The sequence below is a fragment of the Clinocottus analis genome, unplaced genomic scaffold (genome assembly GCF_023055335.1).
Source record: "Clinocottus analis isolate CAN_PGR_092001 unplaced genomic scaffold, fCliAna1.0.p SCAF_20, whole genome shotgun sequence".
NCBI lineage: Eukaryota > Metazoa > Chordata > Actinopteri > Perciformes > Cottidae > Clinocottus > Clinocottus analis.
In genome coordinates, this window is record NW_027175932.1 from 5,515,751 (window position 1) to 5,542,605 (window position 26,855).

The 26,855-nt window shown below is 43.6% G+C and overlaps 1 protein-coding gene across 2 annotated transcripts in view; it reads right to left on the reverse strand.

Moving 5' to 3' along the window:
- The window catches only part of sema3aa (sema domain, immunoglobulin domain (Ig), short basic domain, secreted, (semaphorin) 3Aa), a 92,239-nt gene that overhangs the window by 40,570 nt on the left and 24,814 nt on the right, over positions 1 to 26,855 (reverse strand). Inside the window, exons 2-3 of one of the 2 annotated variants that reach the window (XM_068586085.1) lie at positions 23,262 to 23,378; positions 20,914 to 20,951 (exon numbers count right to left, since the gene is read on the reverse strand). The exons of the other annotated variant lie outside the window; for it this stretch is intronic. The gene's annotated coding sequence lies outside the window, so the exon portion shown is untranslated. The remainder of the gene's footprint in view (positions 1 to 20,913; positions 20,952 to 23,261; positions 23,379 to 26,855) is intronic. 2 annotated transcript variants of the gene reach the window in all.

Genomic DNA, 26,855 nt, shown 5'->3' on the forward strand with positions numbered 1-26,855 from the left:
TTTGTATTCTTCGTTCGACCGGCACAACACAGTCCATCTGGGGCCTGAGAGTAAATTATCTGGGGCTCAAGCATGAAGATCCAGAATCCACAGCCTTGCATCTTTGCCAATTTAAGAGAAAAAGATACAAACACAATCAATTTACAGGACAAATATTGAGCTGTGGTTTGTTCCACTACTCAACGGCACAAATTGGAACTTTCTTTCCCCTGTTAACATGCTGACAAAGCAGCGGCAGCCGATACCCATCTAATGAAGTAATCCCCATTCGTATCCAAACCCAACACACAGCGCACATTGCAACACGGGGCATTCTGTTTGGACAGTTCCCCGGAAATTCTGTTATCAGCGCACGGCCAGAAATCAACGCGGGCAGGGTGGACAGTGGGTGGACGGTTTGTGGGAGGCGGGGTCTTGCCGGAAAAAAAAAAAAAAAGTCAATTGGATCGTGGCCCCCAGCTGAGGCTGTCTGGCAAAAGATCAGTCTCATTCCTCTTCAGTCGGAGGCTCCTTTTCTCTGACCCGTCAGGGCTGACATCTCCAAGAACTGACGCAAGAAATGCAGCTATAAAAACAGCCTCTGGTCCTGCTGGTGAGAACTGGGCAAAGATCGCTGCACACATTCTCCAAAGCACACACACACATCATGCAAAGACATACAGACGCACTGTACTCGAGCCATCTTGCATTTCAATACGGAGAGCCCACAACATACTGTACATTATTGTGTGTGTGTGTGTGTGTGTGTGTGTGTGTGTGGTTGGGGGGAGGGTGGTGTTGATAAAAAGAAAAGATTGTGGTGATACCAGTGTATTAAGTGTCTCAAACAGCTGTAGGTCATATGTTCTGGCACTGACACACACTTTTATACTAAAGCCTTTGTGATGACTGTAAAATAAGATGGAGGCTGCTGACAACAGAAGAAACCACATCAGTCACCTGAGCAGTGAATGGTACATAATGCTGCACTATACAAATAAGCACAGCTTTTATTTTATTTTTAAGCCACACTCAAAAGTCCCCAATTTAAAAAGAAACGCCCTGAAGCCTGGAGTCGATTCAGAGCTTCGTGTCTCATTGACAGAGCTGCGCTTGGATCAACCTTTTCCTTTATACACGTCTGCTTGGAAATGAAGCAACACTTCGGAACAGTTATTCTTTTTATTCTTGTGTATAAATGCAGCCACTGTTTGCTTCACAGACTGTCACATGCTGCAAGGCTGGTGGCACCGGGGTTCAGCAGTCACCTCAGGCGAAGAAACTCATCCCATCATGTTTCCCTCTGTGCCAGCGAGGTTGGACAATAGCGCCGCGTCTCATCCCCTGTGTTTTTCTTCGGGGCGGATTCTTGTTGGATGATGGATGCGGCAGTGTCCTCCTGTTTCCCTCTCATGTTTGGGCTCTGGATTATCCCTCGGCTCAGCGTGGTTGTTTTTGGTGGATTTCTGCTCTAATCTCATGTGCTTCTGCCACACTGCGATGAAAGACAGCCTGTTGGTATTGGCTCAGTGCTGAAGCTGACTCACAGGCACAGGTGCACCTCGAGACAGGTCAAACTATAGCTGAGCCTTACAATTATCATCTCCAGTCCTATTCAAAAGAAGTGCAAATAATACAAAATAACAGCGGCGTTTATCCGAGGAACATTCAATATACAAACAAAACCAATGACAAAGCAGGGATGTACACACCTATTTCTCCCTCAAGCAGTAGACACATACTGGTTTGAACTTGTAAAACCTGATTTTGCGGTGACTAACCTGACAATTTGCAGAATTCTGCCCTAATCCTTGAAAAAGGGTGGAGGTTTTTCTTTAAAAGAAACCACTCACTGCGTTCTTTGTTGCGGGACTTTGCAAGCCTGACAGGTTTAACCTCTGCAGTTAAGCTATTTGTGATTAACATGTCTTCATCTTCTATATGCGGGATTACATTAAAACAACAGTTGTCAGGGGAAAAATGTAGACAAAACCTACATCACAAACCAAGACATGCCCTTTGACAATATTCCTACCTTTTGAATCTTCTATTATTATCTACAGCAACACTGTATGATCATACTGTATACACACTAGAGCAAGAACATGTCTACCACCTGCATACCACAGGTGTGTTTGAGTTTAGCACAGTTTGGTCTTTTCGTACGGTCATTTATGAATGAGATTTAAATTTGATAAATATTTAAGATACATTGTTCAATTTTGTCTGAAGGCCATCATAATTGTGCAATTTAAGTTTTTAAAAAGTTTTAAAAGTCTGCAGCTTTGAATTCATCGATATTTTTAAATCAGTTCTCTTGGATAGTTTGTTTCTCTCCAAGTTTTTGTTTGCGATTTCATGCTTGCTTGCCAATATCCAGGTTTTCCTGTTAAGATTATTGCGATTGACAGCTGGTTGATTAAATAAATAGACTCATTGAACTAGCAAATATGATCCCAGTGGACGAGGTGGGCTTCTCAACCTGCTGCTTCACAGTGTGAATCCTCTAATCTTGCCAGACAACTCCTATATTTTACGCTCGGCTAGGGAAAAACATGTTTTGATGACAGCCATTAGCCATAAGAACAGACGTTCATTGTCCGGGTGGGGAAGTCTTCTTCTCTGGCCCTCTACCTGCTGGGGTGTGAGGAGTAAACAGTGGCTGTGATGGTGGTCGGTGGTCTCCAGCATTCAGTGGTTTACTCGGGATTCGCTCCTCTGGGGGAGCAGTCCTGAAGAGGAGGGGATTACCTCAATCCTCTCTCCCTGCTTCACCCCTTCCAACTCGATACTTCAGATTCAAACAAAAGCTCGGGGACTGTGGGCCTCAGGCCCCTGGCGGGCTGCTAATCCCATTCCAGCTGGACAACAATCTGTCTGGCCGGTGGCCCCCGCGGGGCTGTAAGCCCCGAGTAAGAGGCTTGGAAGAGAAGTCAGACAGCTCATCAAGGATGAGGACTTAATTAGCCTTGCAAAGTCAACCTGGCTAATTGAAAAGATTCAACCTGAGTGCCGTCACAAGAGCAGAAGAGAGCTTTTTTAAATTTTTTTTAACGTTTTTACGTTTTTTCCCGCTTTGTTCAAGGTGTTTTGTTGCCAGATGAAGAAAAAATGCCAGGGATGAGGTACCCCTGCTGCTTCGGAGTTGGCAACGTGAAAAAAGGGCCCGCTTGTAAGGTTAATTGGGCTGGACACGGTGCCAAGATAAAGTACGGGGGAACATGTCTTGAAGTGTTTTGCTGGATCTGAGCTTAATCGTTCACGACAGGCTTTATCGGCGGGGTCAGGAGTGTAGTTCGAGGAGTGATTCTACATGCTGCTTTTATTGGATGCATCAAGTTAAAAAAAAAAAAAAAGGACAGACTGGGAGTGCGTGTCCGTTTTGACTTCATTCACGTGTGAGTCCAAGTCTACGTGCGCGCGTGTTTGTCGGTGTGTGCCAATACGCCCTTGAGTGTGCTTTAGGTGAGACGAATCACTCTGGTAAGTTTGTGTACCCAGGTTGAGCTGATGTCAAAACTCAGTCAGCACTCAATGGGCAGACAAAGCGCACACACCTCGGCGAAATAAAACAGAAACTCTCTTGACCCCCTCTCTCTCCGCTCTCCATCAACACTCTGCTCGAGCACGCCATCGCCGCTCCGGCGTAATGTGTTTAGAAATGTTGCACTCCCCCAACCTCTCCGACTCCGTAATGCATTTTGCTATACGCAACCCCCATCTCTCTTATCCGTGTGTTTGAATACGCCACTTCTTCCCAAACACGCGGTGTTTAAAGAATGCCACACTCTACCTCTCAAGCCCAATCACTGTAACGTGTCTGAGAGCACAGGCTACCTCTCTCTTTGTGTAATTTGTTTGGCGATGCTAGCCTTTCCGACGCCACTTACACCTAATGTGTTTGAGGCTTCACAGAATTGCATATACACCCTCACAGACACACACACACACACACACACACACAAACATTTTCACGACGGACGAGCAGACAACTGATTAAGCTGAATGCAGAGAAAGGGGCTGTAATTCATGAAGCGAAGCAGCAATTGTGCCAGAAATTGGGTTTAATTAAACATCATGATAACATGTAAATGCTCAAAGGCTTGAATTAATTACACTGAAAATAAATAATGAACATTCAAAAAGGACAGTTTACCCTGCTGGGAATTTGAGGATGATTGGATTTTTCATTAAAGTATACTGTAGGGGTGTGCGAGTGGCATGGCTCTATGGATGGCAATGTTGGTCAATATCTATTGAATGCATTGTTGTGCAATTGTGTACAGGCATGCATGGTTTCAAGATGATACATCTCTCTGGCTTTGGTGATTCTTCTCCTCTCGTGCAACATGAGATTCAAATATGACATTCCCATCATCCTCAGCTACACTTTGTGTTTATTACTAATGAGCAAATGTCGGCACACAAAACTAAGCTGGTGAACGTTAAACCTGTTAAAAAAAGCTCACATGAACGACCAAAGTAGTGCACCCTTTAACAATAATAAATACTATTTCTCATAGGTTATTTTTGTATTGATTAATTGGGATGCGGCGCAGGAGATTTAAGGGGCCAGCACATTTAAAATCCGAGAAAAACTAATTAGTGAGGTACTGCAACCACCCGTCAACGTTTTGTAGGTTGGGTCATTATTTCACAACAACATTTTTTCCGCTTTGTCAAGTCAAATGTATCACTCAGTTAATCCCCCTCTGTCTGTCTGTCCTTCTGTCTCCTCTGAAACCCTCACTTTGATCCACATTGTTCTTTCTTCCGGGGCTACCTCAAAGTAAACCCAGCGCTGACCCCGAGCCGGACGAACCGATCACCCACAGCTATGATGCTAATGGTCTTCATGGGGTGACGATACCGCACACAATGTGGTCATAAGGGATCAGCGCAGCTCTGCACATGGACCCATCACTCATGAGCGAGGACAGCTGAGGCAGATAGAACTGAAAATGATTTAACAACATACCATGGCTGCCATCTTTCTTTACAGAAAACTATAGGCGCAGCTTTATTTGTTGTGTTTTTCTCTTAAATATCTCCATTATGTATCCGCGAAGGCATAAAGCATATCCCATGTGTGCATGTACTGTGTTGGCACAGTGTGTTATCGCCACAGCGATCTCCTCCCTGTTTAATATCAAATGCAATGCTTCTGGAATCAGCTGAAATAACACCGCTGGTGTTTTAGGTAATTAACCTTTCCCACCGTGTAAATGGCTCGTGGGGGGAGAACGAGGAGCTCGAGTGGGAATGAATGTCTGCCTGTGCGCTTCATCCACTCTGGGAGAATACATGGCCCGTTTCAGGGGGGGCCCCAGCTGAGTCGCACAAGAACCCTGCACAGTGTGTGTGTGTGTGTGTGTGTGTGTGTGTGTGTGTGTGTGTGTGTGAGTGTGTGTGTGTGCATAAAAGGGTGGGGGACGAGCGCAAAAGAAATCAGTGTGGTCTCCAAAGCACCGTTTGGAGTTATTATAATGGGGGAAGGGGAGTGATGTGTGGAAGCTGATGGTCGTGGGGGAGAATAGGAAGGTAAGATATTAATAAAAACCAAATCAGTCAGGCTTGACATAAACACCCCTTTGTTCTTTGATGTGATGGCAGCAGCCACACAGTCGGCAACATGATACATCACGCAGAGGAGCGCGCAAACCTCCCCCCACTCCCATCCCCTCTCTATTGCTTCATGAAGACCACATATACTCGTGTTCTCTGTGGCTCCGTCGCCAACTCTCTCTCTCACACACACACATACATACACACACTTTGAGGCTTAATCTCCCCTCCACCTCCGTCCCCTACCTAGAAGCCTAATATCCAGGCCTTGATAATAGAGCGCCAGTGTCTGATTCGTGTCTGCAGGAAGGAGCCATGAAATTACCTTCCTGTGCATCAAGGGGCTGTAGCATGAAGCCGCACCTCAATCACCAAGAGAATAAGGCCTATTGTTACAAGCCAGAGCTTTTACGAAAGTAAGCGATCCTACTTAGGAAAAAAAAAAGAGAAGATGATAAGACTTGATATCCCTGAATAGTATGACTGTCGCCCAGAGTTAGAGCTTTACAGAAATCCAGGTCAAGCCCCTCTGTGTCTTTGAGGAACTCTCGAGTGTGTGATTATACATTAACCCCCGAGTGCAGGAGGAAGCTCCGTCTCTATGTTCAGAGATGGTTAAAGGAAGGTAAGTTTACAATTGGTTTCAGTTGGGGGTTATCTTGCTTTTGTCCTCTTGGAGGCTGTTGTGGAAGTTGGGTTGACACTTGGCATAAGCAAACTGCCACTATCCTCCTTTTCGAATGACATCATGGCATGTTGCATTGAAACAGTGGCGCTCAATGACCCTGAGCACGACAGGTAAAAAGGGTCACAGACTATTTTTTTTTTGTAGCTTGAAAGGTCCCTAATGGCCAGAGGTCAGCATGTCATGTTTGTCCTGCCCGGAGTGAATAACAATAGAGGAGGGTGGCGATGGACAGAGGCAGGCAGGTAGACAGATAATTAGATGGATGAGCAGACACAGGGATGAATCTTATCAGCAAGGAACAACAGGGAAGCAGACAATACTGGATCGTCATGTCCTAGTCTCTTTGTTGGATCCACAGAGGCACATGCTCATTAGAAGTGTTGTCCTACATTCACGCTGTGACAAAACAGCGTTCACATTCGGATGCTAGATAGAAGGGGAAATGCTTAGACAGAGTGCAAAATTAGGTTTTGATTGTTTTAGATGTGTCTCTTTGGGTTTAGCAAAGTCAAATACTTCTTTCCTCGCTGACGTGTCCTCCTCCTGCTGGCAACGTGACTAAAGGGCTGCTGGATTTTTACATATAAATAATACATGCACTAAACAAAAACAATGTTGCGTAAGGACTGAAGGATCCTTTGATAATTACTTCAGGATTCAAGGATTCATTGATGATTATTTACGGATTTAAGGATGAATCAAAGAATTCCACTTATTAATTTGTCTTCGCTCGTTTTGGACCATCAGGACAGACTGTCTGATTCGAGGAGAATATGATAATGTAGTCCAGAGAGGACTGAGAGGAGATTTTGATCAGATGAAATTCATTAAGAGGGACAGGCCATCATTTATTTAATTTAAAAGAAGCGGAGGAATGAACCAGGAGGGCGATCCGGGTCCCAAGAGCAGAAGCTATTCTTGTCTCTTAAAACTTTGGTGTCCAAAAGAATTCAGCACAACAGCTTTGTTTGCTTTGCATGAATAATACTCGGCCAACAATCTGCAGTAAACATTTGTTTTATTAGATTTACATGTGAGATGATTTCTTTTTACGGTAATATCAATCTCACAGACAAATGATTTCAAATGTATAAATCGCAGTCACCCAACATGCAATTGCTGAATAATATTTTGACAGAGATTTATATGGGCTTTACTCAAACAGGAAAGTAGTATCATATGCAGCATTGTTAGTTGTTCGTCTCTCAGCAGTTTCAATAATTTATCCATTTGCCTCGATTAGCTCATACATAAATATGTGAAACGGTAAAAGACGTTTCCAAGTCTCCGTGCTAAATGAGTTTCACCGTGGAAAGAGCTAGTGAGCGAGATTTATGATGCGAATAAAAAGGCCCAGATGTTCATCCTTGGACCCGAACGAAGACAAGAGTCCAGATAAATGTTTACTTAATCACCAGAGGAAGAACAATAATACCATCAATGACTTCAGCCGGCTTGATGAGTTTGTGTTGCAGAGACAGGATTGTGCGCCGGGATCGATCAGGGACTTTCATTATCACTGAGAGAAGGGCATTCGAGGCGGGTCGATCCCGAACCGGGACTGACATTGACCCAGTTCCCTCCCTGCATGACGCCCGTGTCTACCCAGGTCCATCATCACTGTCGTCAATAGCCAAAGCACCCGGGGCCCAACATGTACGCGTGAATTGATTGTGCAGAGCACATGCCGACTGTGACTTGTGGAGGCACTGGACCTCATCCAAAAACCAGCATCCATCACGACGCTGCCTCTGTTATCAATTCTCCATTATGCTTCAATTAAAGCTCGGCAGAATCCCCTCGAACATTTTTGCCTGGTTATTTATGTGGTGTTTCTGTGATTTGAGTGTCTCACATAAAAGTAGAAAGAGATCGAAAAGGCGAGAAGAAGTGTTTGTTGCTTCGTGAGTAAAAGTACATACAATTTCTTAATGGCTCCGATTGTTCTCAGAGAACTAGTTTATTGCCTTCTTTCACCTCTCTCACCCCTTTATATTGGCTTTTTGGGCCTTCCTAATCCAGTCTTCTAGGAATTATGTGTTCATACTAGTAATTTGCAACAGAAAATGCGCTTGGATAGGAATCTAAATCTGTACAGATCATATTTTTCTCATTATTCTTCAGGAAATCAACTAAAAACATCAGGAACTGTTTACTCACAGATGATTTTGGTTGTTTTCCTACAATGCGATGTCTGCTCTTGCGATAAAGTACCCACATGCAGCAACTGAGGAGTGTATTTTTTATGTCCGGGCACTTTCAGCACATTGTTAAGGTTTGAGAAAGATGATGTTCAGTCAACAGCAACTTGAAGCACAAACAAGTTTAAATGAAGCGCTTCCTTCACTCCAGAAAACACTGCCAGTCAAAACAGACATTGGCAAAGCGAATGAATGTTACATCAACATAATATCTGGAAGACATAACTGGCATTGCTGTGTGAAAGTGCTTGTACGTTCAGACTACGTCCGCACTAAGCTGACTCACTCTGGAAACTTTTTCTTCCTATATTTAGTTCGCCATGTCGTGGACCTGCTCAGACACAGTTGCGTGCCGTGTGGCATCAGAGCTCCTGTAACGCCTCCTAACACTCAGTGATCACTCGTATGAAACGTCAATATAGCCGATAACACATTGCAGCGGTGCGGAAATCGCAATCACAATTGTATCCTTGTTCCATTGTCGAACAACAAAAACAGAAAAAAAGGTGAAAACAAGCGCAAATCAAATCTGGATTTAGTCATTAAAGAGATATTCCTTGTCAACTCAACAGGGTTTACCGTCTCTGCAACGAGACAATCTGTACAGAGTTTACCTCTCTCTCTCCCTCTCTCTTCCTCTCCCTCTCTCTCTCTCTCTCTCTCTCTCTCTGCAACAGTCCCCTCCCAACCTCTCCCTTCTCCCAGGAGAGTCACTCCAACAGACAGGACCAATTTTCTGCTAATTGGGCCTCAGGAAATTGCTCCTCGTTTTAATTTACTGTTGGACAGGCATGAAGACATGTGATCCACTGCTGCTTCTCTCTCTCTCTCTTTCTCTCTCCCTCTCCCTCTCTCTCTCTCTCCCTCTCCCTCCCTCCCTCCCTCCCTCCCTCCCTCCCTACTTTCCTCCCCCACAGCCAGTGCAGGTGTGAGGGAGAGAGGTCCACTGTACTGCACCTTCTCCCTCTCTCCCTCCCTCTCCTTCTCTCTCTCTCTCTTTCTTTGGGAAATGAAATGGAATGTAAAGGCGGCGACTGGAGCCAAGTTGAAGGGTTAACCCACCGTGGCAACCAGATGCATTGAATAGGACTCGGTCCACATCTGTAGGTCAAGATGTTTAAAGCTTTCTGAGAGGAAAATAATCCGTGCAATCTATGGAAGAGCAGGATCTGGTCCAGTGGGAGTACCTTCACCAACACAGACTGTCACAATATTATTGAAACCACCAGGGCATGTTGTGCGTACTATCCAAACAGGAACTGTATTCATTGGAAAGAGTATTAACCTCTGCTATCGGGCGATGACAGGCCGGGCTGTGACATCACCAGGATCAAATGACCTGATGGGACGGAGCTGCGTCTCGAGGATTGCCGAGATAAGATTAATTGCCATTTTGTGACAAAACTAACATAATAACCGTAACATTAGCAACAAAGATTACGCTGTGAGCTATTATTGAACTAATAGAAGAAGAAATCTACACCGAACTCGAGATTTTCAGCGCTTGATAGTGATGGGTGTGGTAGTTGCTCCCTCGATCATGACCATTATGGTGTTGAGAACTACATTTAAAACCGCTTTTAAAAAGGAATTAAAGTATGTTTGATTCATGACTGACCAATATTTATATGTAAGATGGAGAGAAATGTCACGTTTCATGATCCACAAACAAAAGCAAGATTATTGAAAAATCCACGGTGTACACAATGTATGCATTATCTAATCCATAAACCTATATCAACCAATTTGAACAAATGTAAAACTATTGCCAAATAGACCCCCCCCCTCAGTATTTACCGCATGAATGCAAACCGTATTGAAACTCTTTTAAAGGCCTGTTCTGTTTAAGCGCTGCTGGAGAACTCAGACATCCACATTATGAGGCGTATTCATGTGGAATTTCAAAGTGAGGAAAGACAATAGCTCGTCATCTTTAAATCCTACAACATATGGCTTTCATTTGAGCAACTTTAAATTCTATGACTGCACTTGTCTGTTTGGTATTCGGGACACAGCGATATAAATAAAAATGCCATAAATTACTTTCAAATCATCCTTTACATTTGTCAAACTTTGTTTGTGTGCATCATAAAACATGCATTTGTCAACATTGTTGAAATGTATATATAAATCATCTTTAGAGCTGAGATTGACATATTCTGTGCATGCTCCGTTGCCACAAAATATATGCTTAAGATTATGAACATGTCTTTTGTGGCGCCAGTTCATCTGACTATTTATTTACCAAATGAAAGTGTCATCCTTCCAACTGACAGGAGGAATGCCCATTTCAACTTGAAGTGCTCATGAATCAGGGAACAATCGAAGCTGTCTGCAGAAGTCAAGGAGAAATGCCTTCACTCTACGAGCACTTAATGGAAAATTCCCCTCTGGTCTTGTTTCCCCCCCTTTAGTTTGAGCATCTATCCTTTTCAGTTATATCCATTGTTGTGGTGTTCTTTGCCAGCAGAAGCAAAGTTGTGAGGCTTACCACTTGACTGACCGTCTATAAACTACAAGGCTAATGTGACTTTAGATGGATTTGGATTTTTAGATGGAATGGTTCAATTTAGAGATTGGAAACACAATAAATACAACCTTTTGAAGGAAACACTCAAATATGAAGAGACTAACCCTGATTTGTATGCCGAGTGTTGACATACATATATGGGGCAACGCCACACACACACACACACACACACACACACACACACACACACACACACACACACACACACACACACACACACACACACACACACACACACACACACACACACACACGGCCCCCCAGCCTTTTCTAAACACACGTGTTGCAGACTGGCTGGATCCAACCTTGGTTGACATTCACACCAACACATCCCCGGCTCCCCCCGAGGGCCCGCTCTGACCCTCGCACTGGGTTCATCTGCATCAACCAATCAATACGTGTGCATGTTTTAAGCATCCATCCCTGCCTATCAATACTGACATGTTACACAGGCCAAACATCCATCAGGCGGCTTGACGTGTTTTTGAGCCAAACACCACCACCATCCATCAGCGCTGGACTTTTATAAACCTGACGACCCAATCTGAATCAATAACTCATGTTTTCAAACATTCTCCGGAGTCGATATGCAAAAAGCTGCACTCCGAAACCATTAGTGACCTCCTTTCAAGGACCTTAAAAAAAAAAAAAAAAGAACCCCGCAGCAAAGACCCACCTCTATAGAAAGATGGCCTTTCTGGTATCGACGGAGCATGCGGCAGGCCACTGTAAACAAGCCGGGAAATGTTTATCATGACTTGTAATGGTGTTCATTGATCCTGTATTTGCAGGCAACTAACAGAGCCCATTGTAAAGAGGTCAGCCTTGATACATCTGCAGCGCTCTGGAGGCTATTTGGCTCTCTTCTCATTAAAATGGGAGCCGGAGTGACCTGCGTGGCCGCGTGTTTGTGTGGGTAAAGGATATAGAGGAGAGAAGAGGGAAAGTACAAAAAAAAAAAACCTCTAACATCTGAGCATCCACACAATCAAAAATACCCCCGTCTTCCTTGCGCTCCCACCCAGCTCATTACATCCACCCTGCTGCCTGATGGCTGGTTGACAACTTAGCACCTTCAACTTACTTCCACACTTTGAAAACTTCCTAACTGCTCCGCCTCTGTGCACACTGGAGCTCATTGACTCGAATCCTCGGCGGACGGAGAGGAAACAAATAACCCTGCGAAACCTGTCTCCCCCACGCCCCCCCGCCCCGTATCCTCGATACCATATCAGCTTGAACTTCTGACTTTCCAACCGTACTTTAATTGTTCGTGCACTTTCCAAATAGTACCGTTCAAAAAATACTCTGTTAAAGTGAGAAACGTCTCTCCCCCCTAAGCGAACAGGGGTTCTGTTGCAACTAAAATCTCCATCCATCATGCAGATAGGTATGTGTCCCTCGAGGGGACTCCCGCACTCCCTGGCTGTTGTAATAAAGTGGACCTATCAGTCAGGATGGAGCAGACTTATTACAGTCTGTGTGGCCACCTATGGCTTTACACACAACACACTGTAAACCGCCTGCTGCTGCTGCTCGCTGTGCAATAACACCACTGCTTAAAACGTGGGTTTAGGAATGGTGGGAGGCAAACCCCAGGGTGACAGCCCAGAGCACGTTTATGGCTCACGAATGATAATGGTGACGTTTCAATATTGCACTCAACACCAAATTTCAAGAAAGGAAAACTCAGTATGCCATTTAATATTCATAGTCATTAATAATGTAAATAATAATGAGCTTTTTTTTTTTACTCAGGCTGACTGCTTTTAGCCTCAATTCGTCACTTTTTCCTCATTTTGTTTTTATATCAGAGGATACATTAGCTGGAAGGAGAATGGCTAACACATTGTGCAATCAGAGGAAACTATAACAATGCAAGAATGTGGCTGCTGCAACAACACAAGGACACGTATCAAGGATGCAGCAGCACTGCAAAGGAGACTGGGACCTTTTTATTTTCCCCCACTATACCACCACCACCAAAACGATGTCCTCAGCACACCATCAACGGTGACATCCGAGCTACAGTCGAGTGAGACGGTTCCGATCGGCCCTGGCTTCTGCTCCCCAGAGATGCATCTATGATTCAAGTATTTTGCAAGTGAGCCAAAGGTCAAATCTTGGCAAATAACTGATTTATTTGGATGACACCCAGGAGCCACATGCATCAGGATGAGCTTGAGTAAATCACAGCGTGCGCTTTCACACCGTGCACCTGAACGCGGCGTTTGAAAGCTTGGTGAGTTTAATGGCGCGGCAGGTCATCTGCGCTGTGTTCAAACACCCCCGGGGAAAAGACCTCTGATATGTAGAGCTGCATATTCCACCTGGGTGGCGAGTAGTAAAAGGACAGTGGGCGATCGGTGGGAAGGAATGTTATGGATTTATGCATTTAAAGTATCACCTGTCAAAAAGCAGGAAGATATACAGGCAGAGATCTATAATGAAGAGGCCAGGGCTTGTCAATGACGTTTCCATGTTTGTGTGTTATGACTCTTCATTTCCACTCCGCCACACCTGTTTTCCCTCTTACTCTATCACTGTCTATGTTTGCTTGTGTCTTTAGAGGCCAGCTCTTTCTGTGAACCCGGTGACTCCTGAGTTCACCAGCAGCATTTTCTATAATGTTTTTCGCCCAAACCCTTTCAGTTATTACACTTACTTTTGCTTTATATCACATAATAGGTGCTTTATTTACTTACTATTGTACTTGTGTCCCGTCTTAACATGAAGCACATCGTTTTTTTGCCCCATCTGAATTGACCATGATAGGCTCCTCCCATGAACAGTGACAGTCAAATCAGCCGTAATTAGGCACTGCAGGCATGTCAAGTTTTGGATTGGATGTAGCGGGGAAAAAAAGACGTCAATGAACGTATCTAGGGTCTTGCGGAATCAGCCAATATCAAAATGATTACCGTTGAGACAGGATCATATTTTTATATGTTGAAATCAACTTTCCTTGAAGCAGGCGGTGAGGTTGTGATGACGCTGTAGGGGCTTTGGTAAGCCATTATCCCCCTTTGTCCCATGGGCCTCTCCATGCAGGGAATGTGCTACAGTTCCCAACCAGCGCCAGAAGCAACTATTCCAGGTCATATTTTGAAGGACTACTCCTCTCCTCTTGTATCATCGACTACAGGCTCTTTTTCCTTACCTGAGACACTCGGGGGAACGTAGAAGCAGGGGTCAGAAAAACGCTACAGCTCCATCTTGATACCCATCACCTGTCATTATGTGACCCAGGCAATGCACTTAAGACGACCCGCAGAGCCTCCAGGGCATTTCTTCTTTTTTTAAGTATCCACAATCAAAACTCTTTAAAATATCATTGGGTACCCCTGAGGCTAGGTGCGCCGGCAACCTTTGACCAAGAAGGTCAGGTGACTAATTAGCCAACACCTCTGCGGAGCTCTGGAATGCTCTGCGCCGACGGCGGGAAGAAAAAAAAGAAGTGGGATCTGTCAATTCCCTTTCACTGGGACTATAAACACTCGCAGGAAGATACTTGGAAGCTGACTATTATGTGTGTGTACAGTCACTCCTCGGGTGCACAACACAGCAAGTGTCAAGTGGAAAATTATAGAGCAGAAAGAGGAGATGGTTTGGGCAGGAAAGCCAGTTGTGGTTATGTTGAAAGGAAACCTTGGGACAAACATCACCGGCAAAAGTAAAAGCTTGAGTGTCCTCGTCTCCCTGGCAGCCTGTGTGTGATGTCATTTGCTAAGTTAAACCTCTGTTAACCAAAAAACATCCCTTTGTTCCCAGAGAGTCTGTGCCAGCTACAGTACAGCTACAGTATAATTTAATGTGTTTAGATGAAGGGTATGAGCTGAGTTCTAATGACATATAATGGTCTGTGTCCTACAGCAGTTTATTGGCTTTTCAAGGGCGTAATGATAGTCAATGGCCATACATTACATTTCAGACCACGGCCCCCATTAGGTCCAAGAGGATCTTTCATCTTCTACGGTCCTGCTTGTAGCCAATAGAGGATCCTATGTCATTGTCAAAACGCTGTCCCCGCGGTACAGGAATCAACTCCAGGCCACCTTGACACAGAATTCAACATGATTGATGGTAATTGCCTTTTGTGAAATGCCACAGCCACTGAAGACTCTTTATTTTCCTCCGTGCCTTTCATAAAGAGCAACTGAAATACTTTATCTGCTCTATATGAGGAAATGGTGCATCGTATGCATGACACATTCAGCTCCCCGTGCTAAACGGCTTAATTATGCTGATGACATGTTGCGATTCATTGGCCTATTTGGACGCGGTGACTGTGGTCAAGCAGGACCATATTTAGAAGGGATAAAAAAGACTATTGTGTGTGTGAGGATGAAGGAGGAAAATATATCAGGAAAGACATTTGAAACGGAAACCAGATGTGTGCGTGTGTGTCTTTCTTTGTGTGTGCAAATGTAATGCTCGTTTCAAGATGGCGGCCATGCCATTTCTTGGCCGGTGAGTCTTGTGGTTTTTGAAAAATATTTTGCACAATTAAATGAAATAATTATACGAGTAACACGGTAAGACTTGTAAGAAACTGCTTGGGGTTTTGGGAACAAAGGCAATAGAAACAGAACATATCCAAGAACGATCTCTTGACTCAGCAAAATAAACCACATCGGAGGAAGAGAATATGTCAAAACCTGATATCCTGGATTCCCAGTACAGTAATAAAAGACGGGCACAGAATGTCACCCAGAGATGACCTGCATGAAACAATCGTCTGCCAAAAAGAAAACTCTCACAGTCAAACAATGTCCAGCCCATTAAGAACCATTACTCCTGTCAGTATAACAACCAAAGTGTTTAGGGAAGTAATAAAAAAAAAAGTCCTCTGGCATCGCTCGGGACGAAATAGGCCAAGAGACTCATTTGAGCACAGCTCCACAAATGTCCCCTTTCTCTGCACCTTGAAAACTACCAGCCGCGGCAAATAAAATTGTTCCAGGTGCACCAATGAAAAGGACGCCCCGATTGCCTAATAGTTGGGCCAAGGGCTGTTAAACAGAGAGGCGTGAATTCAGCCAGGCTTTGTGATAGCTTAAAGTGCTGGCCAGTGGCCCCTGTGAAGGTTGAGTGCCCTCTCTCACAATACCAAGTGGTGTTATACTGACAGGTGTCCGCTAACCATTATAACACATGGCAGATTAATTCAGTCTCATAACATACGGAAAACAATAAAGATACATAGCCCAAGTTGGATTACTAGTAAGCCAATGTCCCGGTATAATGATTTCATGATATCTGGTTGGAAAAAAGAACTAACGCTAAATGATACAACTATAAGAACAATTTCATCCATGATAAGCCCGCTAGTGATTTTATAGGGCAAAATTGGGTGAAGGTCGGTTGTAGAGACGGGAGACGGGATGTATTGTGTTTTGGTGGGGACATGCAATATTAGCAAAGGCATACTGCAGGGATTTTCCTTCAGGGAAAAGAACAAAAATAAGTTTGGCAAGAACCATGTTTGATATATGAGAACCATTTATTTTTTAAAGATATTGTACATGACTCCCGTAGTTCACTGCCGTTTGGTTTCGAAGAAGTTAGAGACTACAAAGAAGTCAGCGAAGAAGTCAGTGAGTGAAGCGGGACAAGACTCGTTACAAGCCAACAGATCGCAACGTCTCCTTCTTCCATCTTGGATTTCTTTCTAAAGCCCTAACAAACTCCAGGTCTGAAAGGATCGCAGCTTTCTGTCCGAGGTTTCGTCAATGCAAGTGAGCTGAAACCTGAGCAGAGGAAAAAGGGCACCTCTACGTATGGAAAGGTTTAGGTGAGTAGTAAACTCCCTCTTACAGAACTGATGAGAAACACCTGCATGTCTGAGCAACAACGTCAAGCCAGACAAATCAAAGCCAGAATAGATGATTAAGAGCGAGGCGGCACAGAGCAGGACCTCTGATCACACGGTCCAGAGCTACGAGAAGCGTGCACGGACGGCTGAACGGCTGGCGCTGGAACGAAACCTGAAACACAACATCAAAGACCCAACACAAACAAAATATGAATGACAGTAAACTGAACACATTAATCAAATACTTCGCAGTAAAAATTCAATAAACAAGTGGAAGTCTGCGTAAACAACCGAGCCCACGACTAATCCAGAAAGAACTTCACATTAACAAACTGCGCAACCCACTCGGAAGGCATTCAAAGAGTCTCGAGCACAAACATAATTCAAGACACTTTGAATGGAAATGTGCAAACTGCTTTCAACATTTAATCTATCCGTTAGATTCCAAGTGATTCTACTTGATTGTGCCATAAACGATTAAAATGGGTCACTGGGTTCTCTCTGGCTTTGGCAGCACAATATATTGGATTCCAGTCATTTGACAAACGCCTGTTGAACACAATCAAACGAATGGCAGATGAAATGCGAAGGTGCTGGAAACCGTCTAATCCTTGGCCAGAGCTCAACCTGTGAAAAGACGTGCGTTGGGTGAAATATAAAAGTGCCACAGTCAATTGGAACCAACCGCCCTAAGTTTTGATCTATTTTGGATGGTTCACGCTGACTTCATGAAACCCAATTACACCTCAACCATAGTGACCATTCTCCATGTTCTACATCAATTGAAAATAATTAGAATCTGGATGATATCTGGGTTTGATGTCTCAATTTCCTCTTTGTGTGGAAGACGCGGCGGTTGGCAAATAGTACAGGGCCGGAAATGAAACACAAATGTCTCTCACTCTGTGGTCCAAGGTTTGTGATGTGTTAAAGCAGGCACCACATGAAACTACTGGTGTGTGTTCCTGCAGAGAGACTTATGCGGAGAGGACAGAAGTGTTTCGCCTATTCTTTTAAAGCAATCTCCCAACTACTGTACTCTATGTTTATCCTAGTGCGTCTGTGCTTGTGTGTCGGCGTCAGTACTAATAGGTTTGTCAGATGAGATGCTGCTGAGAGCAGTTGTCATAGCCCCATGTCCAAACTGGCAGCATTCACGTTCCACTTTCAGTCCCTGGAGAGAGTTTGACCTGAGTGGAGTTACCACAATGTGCTTTCGCGCTGCCCAGTCAGTCATTTAACCCTGGATGCACACGCACGCTCTCTCACACACACACACAGACTCACACACAGCCAATGCAACTCAGTTGGCATACTTAAAGAGTCCACTATTAAAGCCTTAACTGAGACAGTATTAACGATTCAGTTTTACATTGTTCTAATCAGCCATTTAAACAATTGCATCGCGATTTAAGATTTTTTTTCACAAGAATATTTTGATTTCATTGATGAATATTGTACAGCTCCTTTTGAAAAGTTTGATAAGGTACATTACATTACATTACATGTCATTTAGCTGACGCTAATATCCAAAGCGACCTACAATAAGTGCATTAAACCCTGAGTACGAACTCAGAACAACAAGGATCAAGAGAGGACAATTTCTTCAATAAAGTCAAACTACAAAGTGCTATCAGTAAGAGCCATGTAAGTGTTGCCAAAGTCCTGCCAAACTTTGAAACACTCAAGAATTCTCAGAAGCAGATGGGTTATTTGAATATGACATATTGGTAAAAGGGCCTTGACTCTCTTCCGTTTTCATAGTTTTATCGGACATTTGGCGGAAGAACAAAACCTCCTTCAATGGTTCCTTTCTCAAAGTACGAGGGTGAGGACAATGTCCTTCAGGATAAAATTAGAGCCTGATACTGACTAAAACTATAGGTTATCTTCTCATAAATTCCAATTTCCGCAGAAAATGTCAAATCAACAATAGCTCTTCCTGCCCTGGCTTAGGCGTTGGCCAAATACGCGCACAAATATACAATTCTCCTGGCGCATGCACTTTTTTTTTTAAGGTCACATACACGTGCGCACACAGAATCTGTGCAGTGTACACATGGCTGATGAAAAAACGCCCACTGTGCTCACAGATGAGGCTGAGTACACAATGGAACCAGAGGACAGAGACTTCAGAGAGATTTAACAGGAAAACAGCGTGCCAGCGCGTTGGTCGGCCAGTAGAGAGCCCCCAAAGAAAACAGTCCCGTATTATTCCAACCAGAGGAGCCCTCGTTGGCTAGTTTGCCCTTTCTGCAACGAGACCTGTGTAGTCTTTCACTGACTTTACAGTAACGACTACTGTCTGTGGTCTACAACAACCACACCACCCATGCTTTCATTGGAAATGAACGAAAGTAGTGACCTCACTGCGCTCGACTGGACCCCCCCTTTATGTGAACGCTGCCAGAATAAACCAAAGTGTCGTACTTTGAGGCCTTATACGAAACAAATCCCTCTGTCCGGTGCCTGTATTGAGATTTCACCATCTTGAAACAGTGTTTTCGTGACATAGCGCGAAGGCGCAGCTGCAGAACGTCCGTGTGCTGATGTTTAGAAGTGAACCTGCGGAGCTCGGTCACCACTTTTAACAAACAGATCTGCAGAACGCAAACACATAAACATGCACGGCACAACCGAAACATACGCGAGCAGCATGCAAACAAACACACATTGCGCACACATTAAAAAAAGGACCGAAATGACGACATTACACAAGTGTCCAAGTGACCTCAAGCTCGTTGCTTTTCCCCTTTAACAGCAGTTCTTTCAACACAACACATTCATTTATGAAGAAAAAAAAAGTGTTACAGCCATTTTTCCCTCTCAAATAAAACTGCACTGAAATCAAAATGGAATTCATCCATCTCTGTCTCGGGCTGGTGTTAATAAATACAGGCTGGCTATGGTTTGAGTGCTGTGAGGGGGGGAAGAGCGTGCTCTTGCATTTGGGGTGTATGTGCATGATGGAGATTAACTGCGGGAGAAAATGTAATGCTTGTAGTAGTGCTTGTAGCTTTGTTGTGTTTGCAGCAGCGTGTTCGCTGCCCAGAGGACAAGTAGAAGGCACCCAGTTCCAAACGATTCCCTCTCTCTCCCTCTCCCTCTCTCTCTCTGTGTGTTGGTGCTGGCTCAGCAGGCTTCGAGTCCGCTTCATTCGGCTCCCTGATTGCATTGGCCTTCTGTCCACCTAGCCATTGATTCCAATGCCCCAGCCAAGCACTTTTCTGTTTGCCTCGCTCTCAATACCCACAACCCAAGCTGCCTCAATACTGGTATTACCACGGTTGTACCTGTATTAGTGCAGAGGTCAAAGGGTTTCGGGAGGAGGGGGCGGTTCACGCTGAGCGGAAGATGCATGGACGCCTGCTTGGGGAACCTGACATCCTGACTTACACCCTGCTGCCCTGGTAAAACAGGGAGCGGCTTGAACAATTCCAAAGGTCAGAAGGTGCCGTTTCATCATTCTGCTTAAAGGTTTATCACTTTGACTTAAGTTCAATTATTGGAAAAGGTTACAGGGGTTAAAGGGGAAATACATAAAAGCCTTTATTCCTCTGTCCTAAACAATCTTAGTTGCCGAAATATAAATTTCAGAAAAGAAAAGCTCCTTATAACCTTCAGCTGCAACTGTCCCTGGATCAAAACCACACAAAGTGAACCTGCTGTGAAACTGATATTAGCTTTAAAAGGAGACAGGGGAATATACAGAGGGCACATTGTATTTGTAATAGCTCTCTATCTTATGAGCATGTCTTTGATAATAATCTGTCTAATCGTACAATGAAGACATTTCAACTAGACTATAATGTGTGCCGTCTATGACATGGTGAGATTTGATCCGGCTCCTCCAACGGCAAGCAACCTTGCATTAGCACTGTCCCATCATTCATGCTCAGCTACGAGGGAGGTTTCATAATGGACGGAAACATGAGACCGGACGCAGAGGTGGGAACGTTTGCAGACACAAAATATTCTCAAAAAACACAAAGGAATGCAAGTCAAGGCTTTGAAGATTAGAAACCGAAGGAGGCCGTCTGATAACATTTCGGGCAGGAGAGTTTCACAAAGAGGGGTTCTGAAATTCCTTGGGCACTTTTTTTATTATTATCTCAGCCGAGCACACTGCACTCACCTGTGTGATTTGATTGGAGAGCACTTGATGGGCGCTGGCTGTGGAAGCAAAGAAAGTCCGGAGTAATTAGAATTTTATAAGCATTCCTTTTTCGGGCTCTTTTTTATTAAATGGGACAGATTAGGACTGGAAAAGGGCGGCGCGGGGATAGAGAGAGGGGACGACATGCAGCACAGGGCCGCAGGCCAGATTCCAACACTAGCCACTGTTATCAGGACTCATTTGTCATTTAGATATCACTGATCTTTTCTGGTTTCTGGATTTTCATTTCCCTGGTTTTAAAACATCTTTTTTTTCAGTTTTCCACAAAATCTGATTTCCACTCGTTCATCTGAATCATTTCTTGGATAATTTGACTGACAGAACATGACCTTGGGACAGATGGATTCCATTAAGGCTCAATCGCTCAGCGTTGGTAGGCTGGATGTTGATGTTTTTCATTTGGAATTTATTTTGAGTTTTTACCAAAACAACATGTGCAGATCCCGTTTTTTAACTGGACTTGACATTAAGATGAGAGTTCGACAATTTTAGCCACTTTTTAACACTGAATATTGCATATAGGACCAGGTTTGGATGAAGGAAAAAAACTTGAAATTGGAAATGAATTAAAACAAATAATGTTCCTATGAATTTCAACATTATCTTTTCAATACAATTAAAAAAAATAGGTATTGAGTTACTTATGAGATTCAAATCCGTATTTGCTTCTATACTATATTGCCACACAACGATGAGAAAAAGAAACAGAGTGAGGAAAGAACAAAGTGCGGACAGACCCACCTCAAGAATTCCTCATAATGAATTCACTCTTACATTAGGCCAGGCACTTTAATGAAAATCAATAGTGTAATTTTCTACTTAGATAACCCAATCCCTTGAAACTGATTCCCTCATTTCCTCCTCGCGCATCTTCGATTATTCAATCAAGAGGTCGACCCCGACAGCTCCTTGGTGTGGAGATTATAGTTCTAAAGTCAGTCAACTCCAGCCCCCGGGTCAATCTTTCACAAAGTTCACGGCAATTCAAATTCACTCAAATTCAGCAGCCCGCTTGTTGTGTGATCCCTCTCACTGAGACGCGCTTCTTATTTATGACTTAATCAATGAAGTCCCTCAGACCTGGACGCCAATCGATATGATTACAGAGCTGTTTAAAATCTGTAGAGACGTGCCAAGTCTCAATTCCATCGTGCTGATCCGGCAGCTTGAAACGGTGCCTATTGGTTGTCAGTCCTTGTGACGTCCAGAGATTTTACAGGAGGCTAATCAGGGGGATCATGTTTGTGCAAAGTTAAACCACAATCACAAAACATGTCTTACTGAGTACCAACCGTGACCCCCTTCACTCTCGGCGTGTGTTAATGTTTTCCCCTGAGACATTTAAAGACCTTTAGCACTAAGCAACATTTCTGCTACCTTCTTATTTTCACATTGTGAGACTGGTCCAATTTGGGTGGGCCCCGTTGTGTTGGGCAGATTTCATTGTGCCACATCGTTGACTTTCCTGCCAGGAAAGTGAAAACACTAGTTGTAAATGGAAGGTACTGCAAGCTATTATGAACGTGTCTAGACACATAAACTGTGGTGTGAAGAGAGAAACAGATAAGTTGTCGAAATAGTCAGAAAGTCATTTTAAACCTAATAAGTATAAGCAACATTTTTCATTGCCAAGCAAACATTTGTATGCTCATGTAAGAATGAAATGTCGTAAAAAACGATTTCATTTTTTTTAATAAAGTAATGTTTACTACATATATGTTATTATATATGACGTGAAATATTTTTTTTTTCATAGCAATGTCCAGTTGAATATACAGCTGGGCAGAGTGAAGAAATACAATCAAAAAACAAAATCATTCTTTTGAAGTCAACCCAGATCTGTATTTCAAAATCTGTACCTGCCGAAGTCTATAAATCAACTTTTATCATGTGCTGGGACTTCATAAATCTCAATATGTACATGAAAGGGAGGCCTCCGCTGATGCCGTGCCACAGGCAATCGGGAATCCCATGAAAATAAATCGGCATCCAGATGCAGTAAGCATGGGTTTCTGTTTTGTATTTAATCTTTGGGCAGATTTGAGGCTGAGGTAAGCGTGAGTTGATCGCTACTAACAGCTGGTATGTGCTCATTTCTATTGTCAGGATCATCTTTCTCTTTTGGACACGCTGGAAAAAAAATAAATAAGCGGGGCTTTAAGATGGACATGGTAAGTTTCTTGCTGGAATAAGATGGAAAGAGAGAAGATAAAACAAGGGACGGTGACATGAGGGGAGAAGTAAGTCGGAGAGCGAGCGGACAAGCGAGAGTGCGAGACAGAAAGAGAGGCCGGGCCTCACGGTACCTGATCAAACAACTTGACAGTGTGTCAACACACATCTGGAGCAGATATATTGCCTCCTTCCCGTTGTGAAACTAACTCCTCCCCTCCTCCTCCGCATTCCCTTGATGCACTGTGATCCTATTAAAACAAGAAAACACATTTGATATCAGTGGAGTCATACTTCATTACATTAAATACTTATCAAGAAAAGGTCTGCGCAAGACAAAACGAAACTATGTTAATTACATACAAGTTTAGCTTCTCTAAAGAACGCCTTACAATCTGTTAGCACTTGGCACCGACTCCCCTTCTTTCATTCTCCTGTTTGCGCTTGGCAGCCCCTTCTTGTTTTTATGAACTGGCCCTTTAATCCTATCCACTCACAATTGATGAAAACAGCACAAGGCATTGGAGTATACACCAGGCAATTTAACAAAGACAAACATGTCCTAATATTTAAAGCAATGATTGAAGGCAAGGCCTGAAATCTTGGACAGTCCCAAAGGGCCGTCATGTGCATGTGTGAGGGGCTGAACAGTGACCATGCGTGATTCAAGGCATGTTCGGAGCATTATTCTTGGCATGCGGACAGACACATCACATCTGATGTTACACACTGCATCTGATATTACTTCCAAAGCATGGATAGAGTTTTCCTGGAGGCCACAGCTCTTTCTGAAATTACATTTAAAAAGGCTGAGAGCATCTCTCCTGCAGAAATTAAAGCAGATAGTAATGAATGCGCCGCGTGCCTTCAGCAGCCTCCTCACACCTCCAGAAGCAATGACCTCACTGTGGTCTCATATGAAGACACTGATTGAGACAGGCTAAAAGGGAATGTTAGGTTGTGACGTATAAAAGACAGAAAAAAATAAATAAATTAGCTGAATGAGAACAACTCGCATGTAATTCAACAATCTTTGCAGGTTTAGTCGCACACATGGTGCGAAGAGTCGCAAAAAGGGAGACATATATAATTACTTTATCGCACATGGCACAGTCACGTGTATTCAAACACACGCAAACACGGCGTTCTGAAAGCCTCTGTGACATAACCGTGTGTGTGTGATCATTAAGTGACTGTGGCAGGTTGTTTTTGCCCAGGCTGCCCTCTCTGCATCTGCTCCCCATAGTGCCTCATCAGAGGAATTCCTCGGGGAGCTGATGGGCGGGTCAGGAAGAGGGTCCCAGACCTCTGCTGTCTGTGCATCTGACAGAGCTGATAACGTTGAGGTCTGGACAGGACAGGGAAAGGGGGCCGGGGGCGTCTGATCCGGGACCCCTGACGACCTTCGGTGCCCATGATCTGATGAGGAGGTGAGGCGGAGGAGGCGTGTGGATAAGGCATCCCAGCATGCAAGCGCAGCTCCTTGTTGCTTTCTATCAAAGGCTTGCTGCTGCGTCCTTGAGCATGTCGTTAACATGAGTAAGAGATGTAGTAGTTTTATTTTCTTTATTACATTGAATCATACTTTTTTCCATTTATTGAATTTTATTAGCATTTTTATTTTCCATTTTATTGAATATATATTAATATATACAATATATTATATACAGCATATTGATTGTCTGGGGTCGGCTGGAAGACTATTTTGCACAACTAAGCAAAACCTGCTGCTCATGTGTTTGTATCCTTGATTATATTTTTATGGGTTAAACGTGCAAGTTCTTTTCTAATTACCCAAAAATACACTTTTGGTTTTCTGCGTTTGGACTTTGAAATAACAGTCCCAAGCCTTTTTGTTGCAATGGAGGTGAAAGCAAAGTTGTTTGTGACGCTCAAACTATTGTTAAAATGCATTGGACTTTTCTAACAGCAACAAGTCTTTCCAGAAAAACAAATCTCCAGGTTACTCTGGAGAATCCACAGACCACACTGTCAACAATGTCCAATGGGAGACGTTTAAATCCTGAGAACCAAAAACTAAATGTACCACGTTGTATTTAAGTTGTGGCAGAAAACTCAGCGGAGATCTCAAAACATCAGCAGATAAAACAAAAGCTCGATGAGTAATTTGGGTGAACTGAGCGTATCGCCTCCATCATCCCTCAAGCTTATCCCTCTCCCCCTCACCGTTTATTCCACCAAACCTTTTCTCTCACTGACTCGTTCTCCATCAACAGCTCACGATTCCTTGATAGCGTTTGTGTAATCAGTGCCAAAGATAAATGTGCACAGATAAATATCAGTAAACACTGAGTGACGTCTCCCAGCTGGTTTTGATTTTCCTGCTGTCTTAGCGGGTCAGTCAGCGTCTTACACCGGATCACACAAACCAGAACACGATACCTCGCAAATCTCAGAGGACCACTGGGGTTCGACCACTGATGTCCCTGGATTATGCACTTGCATGTGTGTGCGCACCGATGTCGACAAAGAAAATGCACACAAATTCACATTTATTGTCAACACCTAAGGGAAACTTGTTTTAAAAAACATATGTGCAGAATCTTAGGGGCTGAAGAACGATCACAAATCAACACAGTTTGAGAGACGGGACCGGTGAATACACAAGTTGCATGTTAGTGCTCAGTGTTACGAGACATGACAGGTGTCAGCACATATTCTTTTCCACATTAGAAGGATTTTTTTCTCGTTTTTTTCAGTCAATACCTCTATTTGAAGCCAATGGGAGTTACATTATTCAGCCCTCCGGTCCAAGGTTGAGTTCACAGCCCATCAATGCACATGAACAGCTTTCACAAGCGATCTAACTCCACGACTCAGCCAACTGAGTAGGAAAAGGCTTCTGTGAGACTTGGAGTCAAAGTCACTTGGCACCAATATCGCTTTGTCCCATCGGGAGTACGAAATAACCACTTAATGAGATAAATCCCAGTAAATCGGATTGAGAGTCAAACCTTGCGTAAGAGCGCGCCTCGTTTACAATAAGAAGAAACTACAGATGTAAAATGAAGGGTGAGAGTTGGACAGAATGTAACCTGGGGAAAAGTATAACAGTGCTTTTTTCCTTTAGACTCTTTAAAAAGACTTATTATGCACTCCCAATACATTCCAGGTGATAAACATCACTAAAGCTCTGTGTGGGATAACTTTAATGAGTGACATTCCAGTTGTGTATGTGTTGGTTCACCCTTATTTATGCCCCTCTCATCTTGTTGTCCAGTGAAATATGTCACATTACAAGCAAACTAAAAGCAATACTATTGCTTAACTTGTTAAAGTTCTAAATGAAATATGTCTACGACCATTTATACCTCATGAGTTCAGTGAACAAACTTGTGCAAATTATAAAATTTTATGGGGAACTATAAACCGCGCTACAAGTTACCACTAACTTCATGTTGCATAGAGTGTTTCAGCTTTTTAATGGCAACCACGTTCCCATTTTTTGAGCTCAACTTTTCTTCCAACGATGGATAAAATGTGAAATTAACAGAAGAGGTCTGGCTTTACATTGAGGGCGTGTGCCAGGCCTTCATTTAGGATTATACAAAGATTTTATTGTAGGTGACCTTCTCACCTTATTCGCTTTCTGTCATACGTGCATTGCCATATTTAGCTTTTCCTCCGTGGACTGTTTCCCCATTGCATCACTCACATAGGGTGTAGTTAACTATTGGCAGGTACTCCAAAATCTGGTTGCACTTAAT